At 31.0% G+C, this 17,307-nt stretch overlaps 1 pseudogene; it reads right to left on the reverse strand.

Moving 5' to 3' along the window:
* Positions 1–14,712, reverse strand: part of LOC113388474 — a 146,210-nt pseudogene extending 131,498 nt beyond the window's left edge.
* Between the last annotated feature and the right edge of the window lie 2,595 nt (positions 14,713–17,307).

Consider the following 17,307-nt stretch of genomic DNA (forward strand, 5'->3'; position numbering starts at 1 on the left):
AATACATTAAAAAAAATAAAAAAAACAAATTTTGGAAAATTTTTACTTTCAAAAAGTAACTAAATTATGAGAAATTTCAAAAAATATCAAAATTAGAAAAAAAAAGATTTCTTACAAAAATTTGAGAATATTCGAAATTTTCAAAAAATTCCAAGTTATCAAAAAAATTAAATAATACGTATTTTAAAAAAACAATCCAAAAAAAATCAAACTTTTAAAAAAATTTTAAATTATCAAAAAAAAAATCAAATCTAAAAAAAATTAACAAATTCCTTGTAAACATATGCATAAGTTGTTTGTAGAATACACTCGTCGTCCAATTTAATAAGCACTTATAAATCTACAGTATGTATTTACAATAAATACATCATTGAATTGAATTGAAATTATTTAAAACAACTATCGATTATTTTCATCCATCGAACATTTCGTTAAGGTACGGGAAGTTCCAGCAATTTGCCTTAAGGCACGATGCCATATACCCCACTAGTTCATTTATCAATTAATTTATTTATGCATTTTCGGTTTTAGTTTATTGTCTAGTTTGAGCAACGACGAATGCAATAATTTATGCGAAACGCGCACCACGTTCGTGGTGAAATCTTGAAAGTTGTGTGAGGTCACTCGTCGTCGGCACTCCCAACAAATCCCAGCAATATTACCAGCAACATCAACATCAACATTAACATCAAATTGTTGATGTCTCTAGGAGAAAACGAGAGAAAACCATCATTGGAAATCGAAAGAGATACCAGTGGAAAGGATCAAAGTTAACATCAGGCAACACAGGGATGAAGGAACTACTAGGCTAATACTTCATGCTGGTATTTATACTTTCAGGTTGATATTTATTAACTTCCCGTAGGGCAAGTTATTGTAATCGTCCTAAAATTGAAAATGAAAATTTTTGCATATCTCTACGTTTTGAAGTGTGTGTGTGTGTGTATGTGTGTGTGAGTGTGTGAATGTGTGTGTATGTGCAGATACAATTTTTTTTCTACGATTTCACGGAACCGATTTGAATGATTCGAAAAGCATTCCATTACTATTGATAGGAAGATGTTCTGATTAGTTTTTGGCAAAGGCATGTCCAGCCGTTTCGGGGATACGGAGCAAAGAGTGCAGAAAATACAAATCGAGTTTTTGAGAGAACCGAGTTTACGATTTGTATGATTCAAGAATCATTCAATTCGTAATGATGGGGAGAAGTGGTGATTAAGACAGGTCCAGCAGTTTCGGAGATACGGAGCTAAATGTGCAAAAAATGGTAGTTTTTGATAGAACGAAGCATCCGATTTGAATGATTCAAAAAACATTTTGCTTGCGTTGACAGTGAGAATTTCGAAAAAATATATTTTTTGAATATCCAAAATGATTCGGATATTAATTTTAATTCTAGATAAATAAATTATAGGAATGTAATTTTTGGGTAAAAAATTCTAAAAATTGCGCAGACTAAACACAGTCTAAGTGACAACCCGGTGCAAATGTTCTCGCAAGTGCGTTTAGAATGTGACGGCTTGTGAAAGAAAACTATTGAAGAAAAATGTGAAAATGCCGCCAAGCTAAGCACAGTACAAGTGAAAATGTCGCACAGAATTATTTGCAAGTGCGTTTAGACTGTGACTATACGGGAGCACATTTTCAATTTTGTGTAAGCATTTTTAGGCAACTATTTTTGTTTTTTAAATTGAATTCGAAATGAAATGACGATTGTTAATGTTCCGGAGATAAATTGACTTATGATTTGCATTGGATTTGCTCAGATATAACAAGATAGCAAAAATAATGAAAGTTATATACAATTATAGGTAAATATTTTTTTGAAATTGAATTAGAAATGAAATGACGGTTGTCATGAAATGTTCCTAGAAATTTTGAGATAAATAGATTCATTATTTAAATTTGAAAAGATACCAACAATAATTTGCCTTAAAAATCCGAGACCCAAGGTGGAAATCCGGGACGCGAGTTGGAAATCCGGGACTGTCCCGGACCTTTCTATTGAAATTCCAATTAATCAATTCCATCGAAAATAAAGCCCTTGAAGTCGTTGATTACATTACATATACATGACATGATGACATGTCACGTATTATTATTCGTATTGCGACCGCGGGTCATAGATCGCTATGACGTCACAATATTGTCAACGTCGCAAACACAATGCTCAATTGACGAATGGAAATGGATAATTATCTAGTTTTAAAATGACGATCTTGAATAATGATAATGAAATGTAAATTTGACAGAATGGTTTTTGATCAATTGCTTTTTGAATAGGCTAAACCTGTGGTTACAGGACAACGTCTGTCGGGTCATCTAGTATTATATATATATATATATATATATATATATATTAGGTTGTCAAATATCTCCCTTCGGCTTTTTTGCTCTTGGTTTATAATACAAAAAGGCGGAAGGGAGATATTTGACAACCTATACATATATCTTCTATATATATAAAAATAAGTCGGGTTTTCCTTCCTGACGAAATAACTCCAGAACGCACGAACCGATTTCGTCAATTTTGCATTCGTTGGAAAGGTCTCGGGTTCCGCAAAGTTTATAGCTAAGAAAATTAGTTGTGCATGCCATCGTGCCTTAATGCAAGCTGCTGGAACTTCACGCACCGTTATTAAAAATTCGAGTAATGACATTAGTGAGAATTATCAGAATTATGCTTGGTTAAGTCAACGAGCAATTCTTGCCGCAAAGAATAATGATGTACACGCACTGAATTTCACCATTCAATCAAAAATTGCTGGCGATTTGGTGACATACTAATGATTCCGACTGGTCTTCCGCTTGACTTCAAATGATTGCAATTTTCAGTTCGCCTTGCGTTCGCAATAACATGTCGCAAGGCCAATCCCTTAGTGTTTGCGGGATAAATTTTAAATAGATTATTTAGAAATTCATTGTTTTTCACATGGGCAGTTATACGTTACCTGTTCACAAGTTGGAAAACCATCCGCTATGTTTGTGTTAACGTCAGACCAAAAAACTGTTGTATAATAAAATCAAATTTTTCTTTTTCAAATATAAAACAAACAAAAAATTTCTTCATCTTTCTCACGATACCATCTGGTGGCGAAACGAAGTTCGTCGGGTTTGCTAGTATATATATAAAGTATAAGTAATGTTTTTCTGCTTTTCTTTGACAGTTGGGTAAAATGTACATAAAATGGCGGCGCAAAAAATTAAATGCAGTAATAACAAAATGGCGGAACATGGACGTGAAGTTGGTGTTGAATGTTGAATAAAGTAACCGTTAATTATAAAAGCACGTGTCACGATGTTTGTCCCGTATGTACTTCTAAACTGCTGAACCGATTTTAAATTCAATTCGCCCACCGTGCACTATTATTACAATATATAATACTATTTACTTCAAATCTATTCCATTAAAATTGCATGACCAGTTTTTTGCACTTCCGCATACAATCGGCGAGGTTTTTCCGTTGCGCTCGTAGGAATAATTTTTAATTTAGTAACAAAAATAAATGAAAGAAATAAAATTCAGTACGTATCGATCAAACTTGACGCTGACGAGTTTAAATAATTATTATTCAAGAAGCCTAGAAGCCATAACGGTCGCCATGGGAAATGTCAAACGACTCGGAACTGTCAAAATGGTAATGAATTGAATTTATAATTAATGAGGAATTAAAAAAATAGACAATGATATTTATATATATATATATATATATATATATATGTATAGTTATTTTGATTTGACAAAATATTTTTGTTGTAATTAAATAAAATAAAAATTCAAATACTGTTTTTTTTACTGAAAATTGTTTTTATTTCAAATTTCACATTTGTTCAAAATGGCGTTTCTCTAAACAACTTCAGAAAAGTGATTTAAATTTAACGTATAAATTTTCAATAAAAATGGCACATAATATAATAATTGAAATAACCACTTCAATATACTTTATACTGTTAATTATAAATCAGCAGAATTTTAAATATATAATGTAATAACACCGTTTTTTTTCTATTAAAAATCTTTTGCTTTTCAAATTTGACATTTGATCAAGATGGCGTTTTCTGCACAACTTCAGAGCATCAATTAAAATCTGTTAAGATAAATTTCCAATAAAAATAACAAAAAATAAAGTAATTGAAATAAACAACTTTAATATATTTAATGCTGATAATAACAAACATTATTTTAAATATATAATGTAACTAGTGGTGTATGGCATCGTGCCTTAAGGCAAATTGCTGGAATATCCAGTAGCGTAACGAAATATTCGAGAAATTTTAAACGTTTTCAAATATTTTATTACAAAATACTGTAACTTTCATTATTTTTGCTATCTTGTTTGTTATATCTGAGCAAATCAAATGTAAATCATAAGTCAATTTATCTCCAGAACATTAACAATAGTCATTTCATTTCGAATTCAATTTCAAAAAAAAACATAGTTGCCTAATTAATTTGCACAAAATTGAAAAAGTGCTCCCGCATAGTCACAGTCTAAACGCATTTGCAAATAATTCTGTGCGACATTTTCACTTGTACTGTGCTTAGCTTGGCGGCATTTTCACATTTTTCAATAGTTTATCACAAAATCGGAAAAGTGCTCTAGTAAACAACAGTCTAAACGCACTTGGGTAAACATTTGTACCAGAGTGGCGCTTAGACTGTGCTTAGCCTGGGTGATTTTATGAATTTTTAATCCAAATTTACAAAAATATATTTTGAAAAAAAAAATTAGAAACAAAAATTTTTATTCCAAAAGCAATTACTTTGTTGAAACAAGCAGAAAGTTCTTTGAATCATTTAAATCGGTCGCTTAATTCTCTCAAAAACTGCCGTTTTTTAACATTTAGCTCTGCATCTCCGAAACCGCTGGGCCTACCTTTGCCAAAAACTATTAACCACTTTTCCCAATTATTACAAATTGAATGTATTATAGATCATTCAAATCCTATACTCGGTTCTCTCAAAAACTCGATTTCTATTTTCTGCACTTTTTGCTCCATATCTCCGTAACGGCTGGACCTGCCTTTGCCAAAAACTAATCAGCACATTTCCCTATCAATAGGGTTCGAGTGTTATTTAAACCATTCAAATCGGTTGATCCGTGCGCCCAAAAACGTGGACGAAAAATGCGGACATACAAAACACACACTGAGATATGCCAGTAAAATGTTCAGAAACCTTCAAAACGTCGAGAAATGCAAAAATTTTCATTTTCGATTTTCGGCCCATTATTATAACTTACCCTACGGGAAATTAAAAATAATAAAAAATATAGTAATTGAAATGAACAACATTAATATATATAATAACTGATGATATCCAGCATAATTTTAAAGGTATAATGTAATAAGACTGTTTTTTTTTCTACTAAAAATCTTTTGCTTTTCAAAATTGATGTTTGTTCAAAATGGCGTCGTCTACACAACTTCAGAGCATTCACGAAAACTCAACGAATAAATTTTTAATAAAAATAGTAAATAATATAGCAACTAAAATAAACAAAATTAATATTTCGCAATAACCAGCATGATTTCGAAACTATAATATATATAGCACCGCCTTTTGCTAAAAATTTAAAACTTTTTACCAAAGACGCCATCTTGAATTTCCCAAACGTCAAAATCAGCGCAAAATTTAAATGAAAATATATCTTTTATCTCGTGGCTCTTTCACTACGATGCATATCGAATCTCGTACGTTTGTAATTGAATTATAAAACCATAAACATATGACGGTTATATTCGTCACACAATGCGCGATTAGTAATAATAAAAAGTCAAACATTAAACATTGAACACATCAGATGAGACGAGAGAGTACTGTGATCCCTCGTCACCGTTTGACTCATTCGGAGTTGATTGAAATACAATCAGTCAATAAAGAGGAGACATCATCGTTATGATGATGATGAATATTGTAATACGATACAAAGTATACGATATACATGTACATTTATTTAAGCGGTTTTGTATTAATACGTTTTGACACAAGATATGTGTCATCAACGAGATAAAAATAGTAGAAAAATAGGCAAAATTTTAATGAAACAAGATTCTGCGAAACTTCCCAAGTTTATGTTACTTTATATAGGAGGATATAATTTATATTATATAAGTTGTTTTGAATTAATAATAATAATTATAAGTATAAATATAAATATAAATATAAATATAAATATAAATATAAGTATAAATATAAATATAAATATAAGTACAAATATAAATATAAATATAAATATAAACATATATGTATACGTATATACGAGTATATATATATATATATATATATAAATATATATATATATATAAATAAAATATATATATATATATATATAATATATAAATATATAAATATAAATATAAATATATATAAATATAAATATAAATAGAATATAGAAATATAGAAATATAGATGAAAGTATACAGAAAGATATAATTTATATTATATAAGTTGTTTTGATTTTTTGCATTTTTCGAATTATAAATATTATTATTATCGGTAATTATTTTTATTGCATTTATTTATTTTAAAATGAAAAAAGGTAAATCAGAATAAAAAAAATCTTATATAATAAAACTGCTGAAACTTTGTTGCAATAAGAAAAGGGACTCTACTGACGCGCAAACTGAACCAAAGTGACCAAGAAAAAGGACTCTACTGACGAGCAAACTGATTTTTTTTTATTAATGTTAAGAAAAGGGACTCTACTGACGAGCAAAATGAACCAAAATTATTGATGTTAGAAAAAAGGACTCTACTTACGAGCAAATTGAAGAAAAATTGATCAATGTTAAGAAAAATGACTTTTATCATTAAGGATAAGAAAAGGGACTCTATTGACGAGCAAACTGAAAATATTATCAATTTTAGGAAAAGAGGACTCTACTGACGAGCAAACTGGAACAGAATTATCAATGTTAAGCAAAAGGAACTTTACTGACGTACAAACTAAAAAATATCAATTCTAGGAAAAAGGACTCTACTAACGAGCAAATTGAAAAATATTTTCAATTTTAGGAAAAGGGACTCTACTGACGAGCTAACTGAAATAGAACTATCATTGTCAAGAAAAAAGACTCTGCTGACGAGCAAACTGGAACAAAATTATCAATGTTAGGGAAAAGGGACTCTACTGACGAGTAAACTGAAATAAAATTGATCAATATTAGGAAAAGGGACTCTACTGACGAGCAAACTAAAAAATACTATTTTTGAGAAAAGGGACTCTACTGACGAGTAAACTGAAATAAAATTGATCAATTTTAGGAAAAGGGACTCCACTGACGAGCAAACTGAACCAATATAATAAAGAAAAATAAAGAAAAAGGATTCTACTGACTCAAAAATTGAAACAGAATTATGAATTTTATCATTATTGTTAAGAAAATGAACTCTACTGATGAGCAACCTGAAACAAAATTGTCAATTTTAGAAAAAGGGACTCTACTGACAAACAGGAACAGTTAAAGCAGTATGATTGCTTTGAAAAAAAGTTCAGAATTTCCAAAATATATCAAAATAAAGAAAAAGTAATTTTTTGTAAAATTTATAGTTTTTCAAAAATCTAATTTGTTCGAAGTAAACAACAATGTTAATTTTTAAAAAAAAATAATATTTATTGGTACGGGAAGTTCCAACAATTTGCCTTAAGGCACGATGCCATGCACTAGTTTTATGTTATTTTTGCTTCTCTTTCTAATAAATTGCTTGTGTCAGGTATATGTCTAACAAAGTTCATGTCTACATTTAGATAGCAGACTTACTTGGAAAAGCCACATAAAAACAAAAAAGCAGCAAATAATGATCAAAATGAGAGAATTTGATTGGCTTCTGCGTAAAAAGTCTAAGCTCACTGTTGAAAATAAGTTGCTGCTATATAAAGCAATCATCAAACCAATCTGGACCTACGGAATTGAGCTCTGGGGATGTGCTTACAAATCAAATATAGCTATAATGCAGAGAACTCAGTCAAAAAATTTACGTGCAATTCTTAATTCTCCGTGGTACGTAACAAATGAAACCATTCCCAGCGACCTCAACATGAAAACGGTGCATTTAACGTTCCAAGAATTCAAGGAAAAATACAAACGCAAACTGGACTCACATTCGAACCCATCTATAGTTGAAATTACAAAACCTTATGGTACAAGGCAATGGCCTTATAGACAATGGCCTTTAGACTTAGTTTTCGATTAGGTCTAATATAATTTCATATTAATTGTAAAACTGAGAAGTTCTCATTGGAGTTCTTCTTAGGCATCGCTCTTAAATATTGTCGTTTTAGCTCATAGGAATCTTTATGTATTTCTGATTGCTAAATAAAACTGAGTTCAAAAAAAAAACCTGTCACCTATCCTCTATCATCTACCCACTTACCTCACATCCAACAGGCGCAATCTTCACCACAACCTCATCATCCTCATCCGCATGTCTCACAACCTGTCCTGCGACCTCTCGTCCATTATAAGTCAGATAGACCCTCTGGCCCTCCAGCAGCTTGAGGCCCATCGTGCTCTTGAAACCCGGCCCTATCAAATCGACGTCCCTGAACTCCCTTTGCGCTCGCTTGCCGACGGCGCGCGACGTGTCGAAACGCACCGTGTAACGGGTATTGGGCGTCAGATGGATGCAGTTGGCGTTGTCGCGGTTATTGGAGGCATTCGCGGGCGTCTTGACGGCTATTATGACGCCCGAATAGAACTTGTCGTCGTCTCCGGGGGCACATACCTAGAAAGGGATATTCGAGTGTTTATTTGTTTGTTTATTCATAAGCAAGCCGTAATCAATAATAATACAGTAAATCCTCGCTTTACGCGGCAAGTGCGTACCGTGCAGTATGGGGACCGTGCTATAAAAAACTCGTATTTTTAACTTCCCGTAGGGTAATTTATTGTAATGGGCCGAAAATCGGAATTGAAAATTTTTACATTTCTCGACGTTTTGAAGGTTTCTGAACGTTTTGGCATACTTCAGAAAAAATGGATGTGTGTGTGTGTGTGTATGTATGTGTGGATACAAAGTTCCAGTCACGTTTTAGGGCGCACGGATCAACCGATTTGAATGGTTCAAAAAACATTCCTATTGATAGGGAAAAGAGCTGATTAGTTTTTGGCAAAGGCAGGTCCAGCCGTTTCGGAAATACGGAGCAAAGAGTTCAGAAAATAAAAATCGAATTTTTGAGAGAACAGAGTATCCGATTTGAATGATCTAAAAAACATTCGATTAGTAATGATTGGGAGAAGTGTTTATTAGTTTTTGGCAAAGGCAGGCCCAGCCATTTAGAAGATACGGAGCTAAAAATGTAAAAAATGGCAGTTTTTGAGAGAACTAAGCGTCCGATTTAAATGATTCAAAGAACTTTCTGCTTGTCTTAACAAAATAATTGATTTTGGAAAAAAAATTTTGTTCGATTTTTTTTTTTTTTTAGTTTTTTGTATATCAAAAATATTTCAGATTTTATTACTTTACAAATAATTTCAACTTTGCAATTCAGTTTATATAATTCTTATAAATATTAGACAATGTTACAATATTTATAATAATCTATTTGAAAACATTCAGTATTCCACGAACATTTCGTTACGGTACGGGAAGTTCCAGCAATTTGCCTTAAGGCACGATGCCATAATTGCCTTGATTTGAAAACGGTAATCTTTGAAATGAGGGAGATAAACGGTTCTCTTTGAAAATCCATAATAAAAGTATTTTCTTCCGTTGGTAATTTTTTTTTAGCATTACTTAAAAATGTAATCATTTTGTAAAATCCTTTAAAATTAAAATAAGACTTCAAACCTGTTTGCCACCTGACCGTTTCAAGTTACCCCGCCTATAGGGTAAAAAGTTCTAGATAACACATTTTTGAAAAATATCAAAAAAGCCCATTTCTACAATGATAAAGTAGAAGTCAGATTACTGAACGTAGTCGGATAATTGTTCATTTCATATGTGTTATTTGTTATGATATAATTGTTATAGTTTTTACAATATAATTAATATTTGCTCAAAGTCAAATTGGACCTTTGTGCCTCGCCCTACTCTACATATATACTTTTTATTAAATTTACTTTAATTCATCGAATTTTACTTGAAACTTTTCAAAAAGCAGGGCAAAGAAGAAATACTTGATTCATTTTCTATCTTTCCTCGCAGAAATTTTAAAATTTTGTATAAGCTCAGTAGTATTATTTACAATTATACACAAAATGCAGAATCCAAAAATAATCTGAAAAACTTGAAACGTAATCAATAAGTCGAAAGACCAAAAAAAGACTTGGATTGGATTATATACCATGTTTTCTATAGAAAGTGTAAAACTTCCAGACAAAATGTAGACAAACTAATGGGGTTTATTGTTTTTATAATACCTCATTGTATATAGCATTCAAAGAACACATCCTCATACACTGAAAGTATTAATATATTTGATTCTCTAGAAATTGTTTAGAATATACCTTACTTAGCAAAACAACGTTTGCCGGGTCAGCTAGTAATAGATATTATTTCAGGCTTTTGTCAAGCTTATTCATGGTTAATAAAAAGGATAATAATTTTATAATAATCATAGTAGTTGCACGAATTTCGTTTCTGAAAAAAAAAGAGCTGAAAAAAAGTATTCGAACATTAAGGGGCACAATTAGTGTGAAATTTTGAAAAAATCGATTTTCGTTTTTTTTTCATATTTCGGTAGATTACACCTTTAACCCTTCGTCGGGCGCAGCCGATATGACAGATACAGGGCCAACATTTTAGCATGTTTCTCCATAATTTGATGTCATCAAGATCTCCATATATCAGTAGCCTCGTTATTTTATGTCTACTATTTATACGTCCATATTAGATTGTCTTTGAACTTCGCATATTTTGCTAGTAGCAATTTTGTCAAAAAAAAACGCACTAAGCCAAATTTTATTTGACGTACAAAATGACTAAAAACACCAAGTTTTTACTGTCCTAATTGTTTATATAGTCTTTGTATAAACATTCCAACAGAATACGACAATAGTTTTTATATAATTAATTAAATTATTCATTTCAGAAAACGTAAGGTTTGTACGTCTAACATTTTCAGCGCAGGTACGGATTTTTATATTTTGCTATATTATAAAAATAATATTGACCTAATATATATTTTGTTTTTGTTTACACATAATATACATATTTAGAATTGTAAAAACGCAAATTAAATAAAAATATATAAAACTACTAGCAAACCCGACGAACTTCGTTTCGCCACCAGATGGTTTCGTGAAAAAGATGAAGAATTTTTTTGTTTGTTTTATATTTGAAAAAGAAAAATTTGATTTTATTATACAACGGTAATGAATTTATTTCGATTACAAAAATGAATTGTTTTTTAGTTGAAGTTCTCTAAGTAAACGAAAGTGAATCCGCAAATTATCCGTTTCATTGAAGTGCTCTTTGGTAAACCACATTTTTTGTTTTTTGGTCTGACGTTAACACAAACAAAGCGGATGGTTTTCCAACTCGTGAACAGGCAACGTATAACTGCCCATGTGAAAAACAATGATTTTCTAAATAATCTATTTGAAATTTATCCCGCAAACACTAAGCGATTGGCCTTGCGATTTGTTATTGCGAACGCAAGGCGAACTGGAAATTGCAATCGTTTGAAGTCAAACGGAAGACCAGTCGGAATCATTGGTATGTCACCAAATCGCGAGCAATTTTTGATTGAATGGTGAAATTCAGTGCGTTTACATCATTATTCTTTGCGGCAAGAATTGCTCGTTGACTTAACCAAGCATAATTCTGATAATTCTCACTAATGTCATTACTCGAATTTTTAATTACGGTGCGTGAAGTTCCAGCAATTTGCATTAGGGCACGATGCCATGCACCACTAATTTTCTTAGCTATAAACCTTTCTTAGCTATAAACGCACGAAATCGGTTCGTGCGTTCTGGAGTTATTTCGTCAGGAAGGAAAACCCGACTTATTTTTATATATATAAAAAGATTATTTTACTTAAAAATATTAAAAATATTATTGTACTTAAAAATACTTAAAAAGTATTGCATTTTGAATATAGTATCAGACTATTATATTGTTGTCAAAAATACTCAACTATTATAATTTGTCTTTTTTTTGAAAAATTATAGAATTTGAAATTAGTATTGAAAAATTACTGTTAAATTTTTACAATATTGAAAATGATTCTGATTTAACACATCAGATGCAAGCAATAGAATTCATTCTAATATTGTGATATGATATTTAACACTAGGGAATGCAATACCGGTAAACCGCCCGATTTTTCGGTGGCATTTTTATCGGTATTTACCCAAAAAATACCGGTATTTTCGGTATTTTTACATAAGCGCTATTTGATACATAATACATTGAAGTTTAAATTTCTCGGAACAAATTTATCTTTAAATTCCATTTTCGCATAAACAGCTATATCTTCAAGTGATTCTATAGGATAAACAAATGTCGAATATTATCTCAACTCGTCATTAAACTGAATATTTATTGCTTTACTAAGGGCCTCATATCGTGTTACAATAAATACAATTGGACTGATAGATACTGGTGTTTGTTTCATCTTATGCAAAAATGTAACAGTTTTTTAAGTGATATTTGCGCCAAAATATTTCATATCATACAGATTACGCCTGCGTAATCTTTTTTTTCTGACTTTATACATAATAATTATGATAATTACTAAATATTTTTGCTTCTTATTACAATTATAAAATATTATTTTTCGAAAACGTTTCGAAGTTTGTAAATACTATAGAAGCATAACAATGCCTTAAATGACAATACTCAACAATTATAGTAACTTATAATTTATCTCGACAAAATATCCGATCTTAAATTAGTGTAGAAAAATTATTTTTTTTGAAATATTGGAGATTATGCTGAAGTTTATTATAATAATGCAATAAGATCTTTTATGAGCTTTTGGTTTTCTTACTCATAATTTTGTTTTTGGTGAAAAGTTCTCAATATACTTGTAATGATAATGAATTAATTAAATTGGATATAATTTTGTTAAATTATTATTTAAAAAAATAAACTTATTGTTCTATTTTGTTTAGGTGAATATAGTTGTAGTTGTATATACATTTTTTTTATACTTGTACTAGTAACTTTCAATTTTGTTTATGTTTGTTTAAAAAAATAAAAATACCGGTAATTTACCGGTATTCCGGTTTTAAAATGAAAAATTACCGAAATACCGGTATTGAAATTTTCCATCGGTATTGCATTCCCTATGAGTTTTAGATATTTTTTATCTTTGATTTTTATGAAAAGTACTCAAAATTCGATATTGAGTACTATCGATACTTTCGCCACGATATTTTTTTGGCATCGATATTTTGATTAGATACTTTTCAACTTCCCGTATGGCAAGTTATAGTAATCGCAAAAAAAATCGAAAATGAAAATTTTTATATATCTTTACGTTTCAAAACCTTCTGAACATTTTGACATACCTTAGAAAAAATGGATATATGTGTGTGTGCGGATACAAATTTCGTCGACGATTTCGGGAACACGGATCAATCGATTTGAATAATTCAAAAAGCATTCGATTTGTATTGATAAGGAGACGTGCTGATTACTTTTTGGCGAAGGCAGGTCTAGCCGTTCCGAAGATACGGGGCAAAAAGTGCCGAAAACGGTAACTCAGTTTTTAAGAGAACGGAGCGTCCGATTTGAATAATTCAAAAAACCTTTTACTTATATTGACAAGATGAAGAATTGATCAAATTTTCATGAAGGCAGGTCTAGCGGTTTTGGAGATCTAATGAAAAAAGTAAAAAAAAATGCCATTTGGCGGTTAAAAATGATCATTAGACATATGCACATCAAATTATCAGATATTTTATAGAGATTTTAACAATAAGTATAAATTTTGTTAACATTCCTATGGGTTCCGTACCAATACTTATCCGTTAGACGGCGGCGCGGCACTTGTGCGCTTTGACATATCGTCTCTATGCAGTTAAAGCAGTACGATTGCTTTGAAAAAAAGTTCAGAATTTCCAAAATATGTCAAAATGAAGAAAACATTTTTTTTTCAAAAAAAAGTAATTTTTTGTCAAATTTATAGTTTCTCAAAAATCGAATTTTTTCGAAGTAAATTTTTCTAAAAATGTCAATCGTTTTTAAAAAAATAATAATTTTAGGTACGGGAAGTTCCAGCAATTTGCCTTAAGGCACGATGCCCTAATTGCCTTAAGACACAATTCCACTTACAGCTAGTTAAAGTACTCAATATCGATCTTTTTTAGAACACTACACATACCCTGGTTCCGACGATGGAGCGCTTTGCTAACCTCTTCCCAGTAGACATTGTAAAGTATGGGGTAAAGGATAGTGGTTAGAGTATTGGGTTAGCACTAATTGTTGACATGGTGTATAGGTTTAGGTATTGCTTTAATATTATTATTGGTATAAAGTGCCATATGTTTCAATATTGCTTGATACACAAAGTCTTTTTATTTAATCACAAAAACTATTTAATATTATATATTAATTTATTATATTTTACACAACACTTAAGTCCCGCACAAACTCATTTAAACATTTTAAACACACAAAATCTCTTAATTTATCTCTCCGTCCTTTACCCTTCGAATGCTCGCGAGTGACTGATCCGGTCGCCGGGAAACAGGTCGCCGCCTGCACACCAACACGACACACGTCCCACCGTTCAGCTGATGCGCGACCGAAACAACACCATACCATCCTCCACTATCCAGACAAGGACACCATCACCTTCAACCGACGTCTGTTCTTCATCGTGTGACCGGCCGGTCTCAGCTGATGTATAATAACAAAGGCACGTGACCGGTTAGAAGTGTTCTGATTGGTCGGCCTCTAGCTGACCTAGTTTAGAAGAGAGGAGTATGTACTGTGCGCGCCCGGATGATAGTGTGAGTGGTGCGAGCGGTATGGGTGTGTAGTATGAGAGAGCGAGATGGAGTGAGTGATGATTGGTTGTGTGTGTGTTGGAAGGTTACGACAGAGTTTAGGTGCATAGGTGAATGCAGTTGTATGCGGTGACAGGGATGTATTTGGGTCGGATGATAAAAACATATATTGTTGATATTATTTTCAGTTTATTTATGGATATTAATAATGGATAACATTAATCACGTGATCGATTTTTTTAAGGATTTTTGGATTTTCAAAATTTCTCAAAAATCTAATTGTTTCAAAGATTTGCAAAGTTTTTTTTTATTAATTTAGTTTTCGGTACGGGCAGTTCCAGCAATTTGCCTTAAAGCACAATGCCATGCACCACTAGTGATTTCTTTGCTCCTCAGTAGAGTCTTTTCTTCTATTTCTAGATTACTATTTAATTTACTTGTCTATAAAATTTAATTTTTAGTCCCATGTTTCAAATTTCAAGTTTGCTTGTCAGTACAGTCCTCTTTTATATTTTAGTTTGTTACTTAAGTTGCTCGTCAGTAGAGTCTTTTTTCAATTCTTTATTTCATTTGATCGTTTTGAATTTTCATTCTAATTTTTCAAATTTCTTTCAAGTTTGCTTGTCAGTAGAGTCCCATTTTTATTTTACAATTGTGTACTTAATTTGCTCTTCGGTAGAGTCCTTTTATCAATTTCTAGGTTACTATTTAATTTACTCGTTTATAAAATTAAATTTTTATTTTTTCAATGTTTCAAATTTTATTCAAGTTTGCTTCTCAGTAGAGTCTTATTCTTTAGTTTGCTCGTCAGTAGAGTCCCTTTTCTAATTTCTAGACTACTATTCAATTTACTCGTCTATAAAACTTAGTTTTCATTCTAATGTTTCGAGTTTTATTCAAGTTTGCTTATCAGTAGAGTCCTTTTTTATATCGTAGATTATTACTTAAGTTGCTCGTCAGTAGAGTCCCTTTTTCATTTCTAAATTACTATTTAATTTACTCGTTTATAAAACCCAATTTTCATTTTTGGGTTTTGTATTTTATTTGAGTTTGCTTGTCAGTAGAGTCTCATTTTTATTTTCAGATTGGTCACTTCTTTTGCTCGTCAGTAGAGTTCTTTTTTCCAATCATTAAATAATCATATAATTTTCTCGCCTATTAAACCTAATTTTTATTCCCATATTTTAGATTTTATTTAAGTTAGCTCGTCAGTAAAGTCCTTTTATCAATTTCTAGATCACTATTCAATTTACTCGTTTATAAAACCTTATTTTCATTTTCACGTTTTACATTTTCTTTATGGTTGCTTGTCAGTAGACTCCTATTTTATTTTCCGATTGAGTACTTAATTTGCTTGTCAGTAGAGTCCCTTTATTATTTTTCGATTAGGTACTTAATTTGCTCGTCAGTAAAGTCCCTTTATTATTTTTCGATTAGGTACTTAATTTGCTCGTCAGTAGAGTCCTTTTTTATATTTCAGTTTGTTACTGAAGTTGTTTGAGCAAATAACCAAACCAGAAGATAGAAAAGGACTCCACTGACGAGCAAACTGAATCAGAATGTAAGATATGAGACAATGAAAAGAGAACTATAAATTGTATTAACAAAAAAATTAAATAAAAATAAAATAAGGACTCTACTGACGAGCATTTCGTACTATAAATTTTTCGAATCAAATATATTTATACAAAAAAGTAAAATAATCGATAAAGAATCAGAGGGTTGACATCGTTGAGTTTAACATTACTATAAAAAAAGTCCACGTTTCTTCGACGGCGTCCCGGTTGCTACGGCTTCCGGGTCGACGCGATGATTTTGTTGTTCATAATAATAACACAACATTTTGGGTGTTTCTCATAAAATTTATGTTGAAAAAACTTATGATATAAAGAAATCTAAAAAAATTAAAAATGACTTTACTAGCAATGAATTAAAACAAGAAACCAATAAAATTAAAGGATTCTACTGACGAGCAAACTTTGAAAATAAACATAGACAGTTTTAATGAATAAAAAAAAATACGAAAATTATCCCATTTCCACTCTGCATATGTAATATGTATATTTGCGCATATATATATACATATATATATATATATACATATATATATATATATATATATATATTGTAAAAAAGTACGTTCTTGCATCTGTGGTATATTACATATACCGATATGAAGTTGTGTACGAGTGCGTCAACAGTAGCATTCATTGTCAGTGGCACTAACATGAAGGGCCAAGGGCCAAGAATTAAAAATATAATAGAATATCTCATAGAACTATATAATCGTAATCAATATACATATAAATACAATCTTAGAAGACCTAATATCAATTGTAAAAGTCAAAAAGTCAAAATATATGAACCTGTTTGAAATTATTCAGATGCTGGTGTCGGTAT

The sequence above is a fragment of the Ctenocephalides felis genome, unplaced genomic scaffold, assembly GCF_003426905.1.
Source record: "Ctenocephalides felis isolate EL2017-DRISC unplaced genomic scaffold, ASM342690v1 CF-g0.4_SCAFFOLD_03572, whole genome shotgun sequence".
NCBI lineage: Eukaryota > Metazoa > Arthropoda > Insecta > Siphonaptera > Pulicidae > Ctenocephalides > Ctenocephalides felis.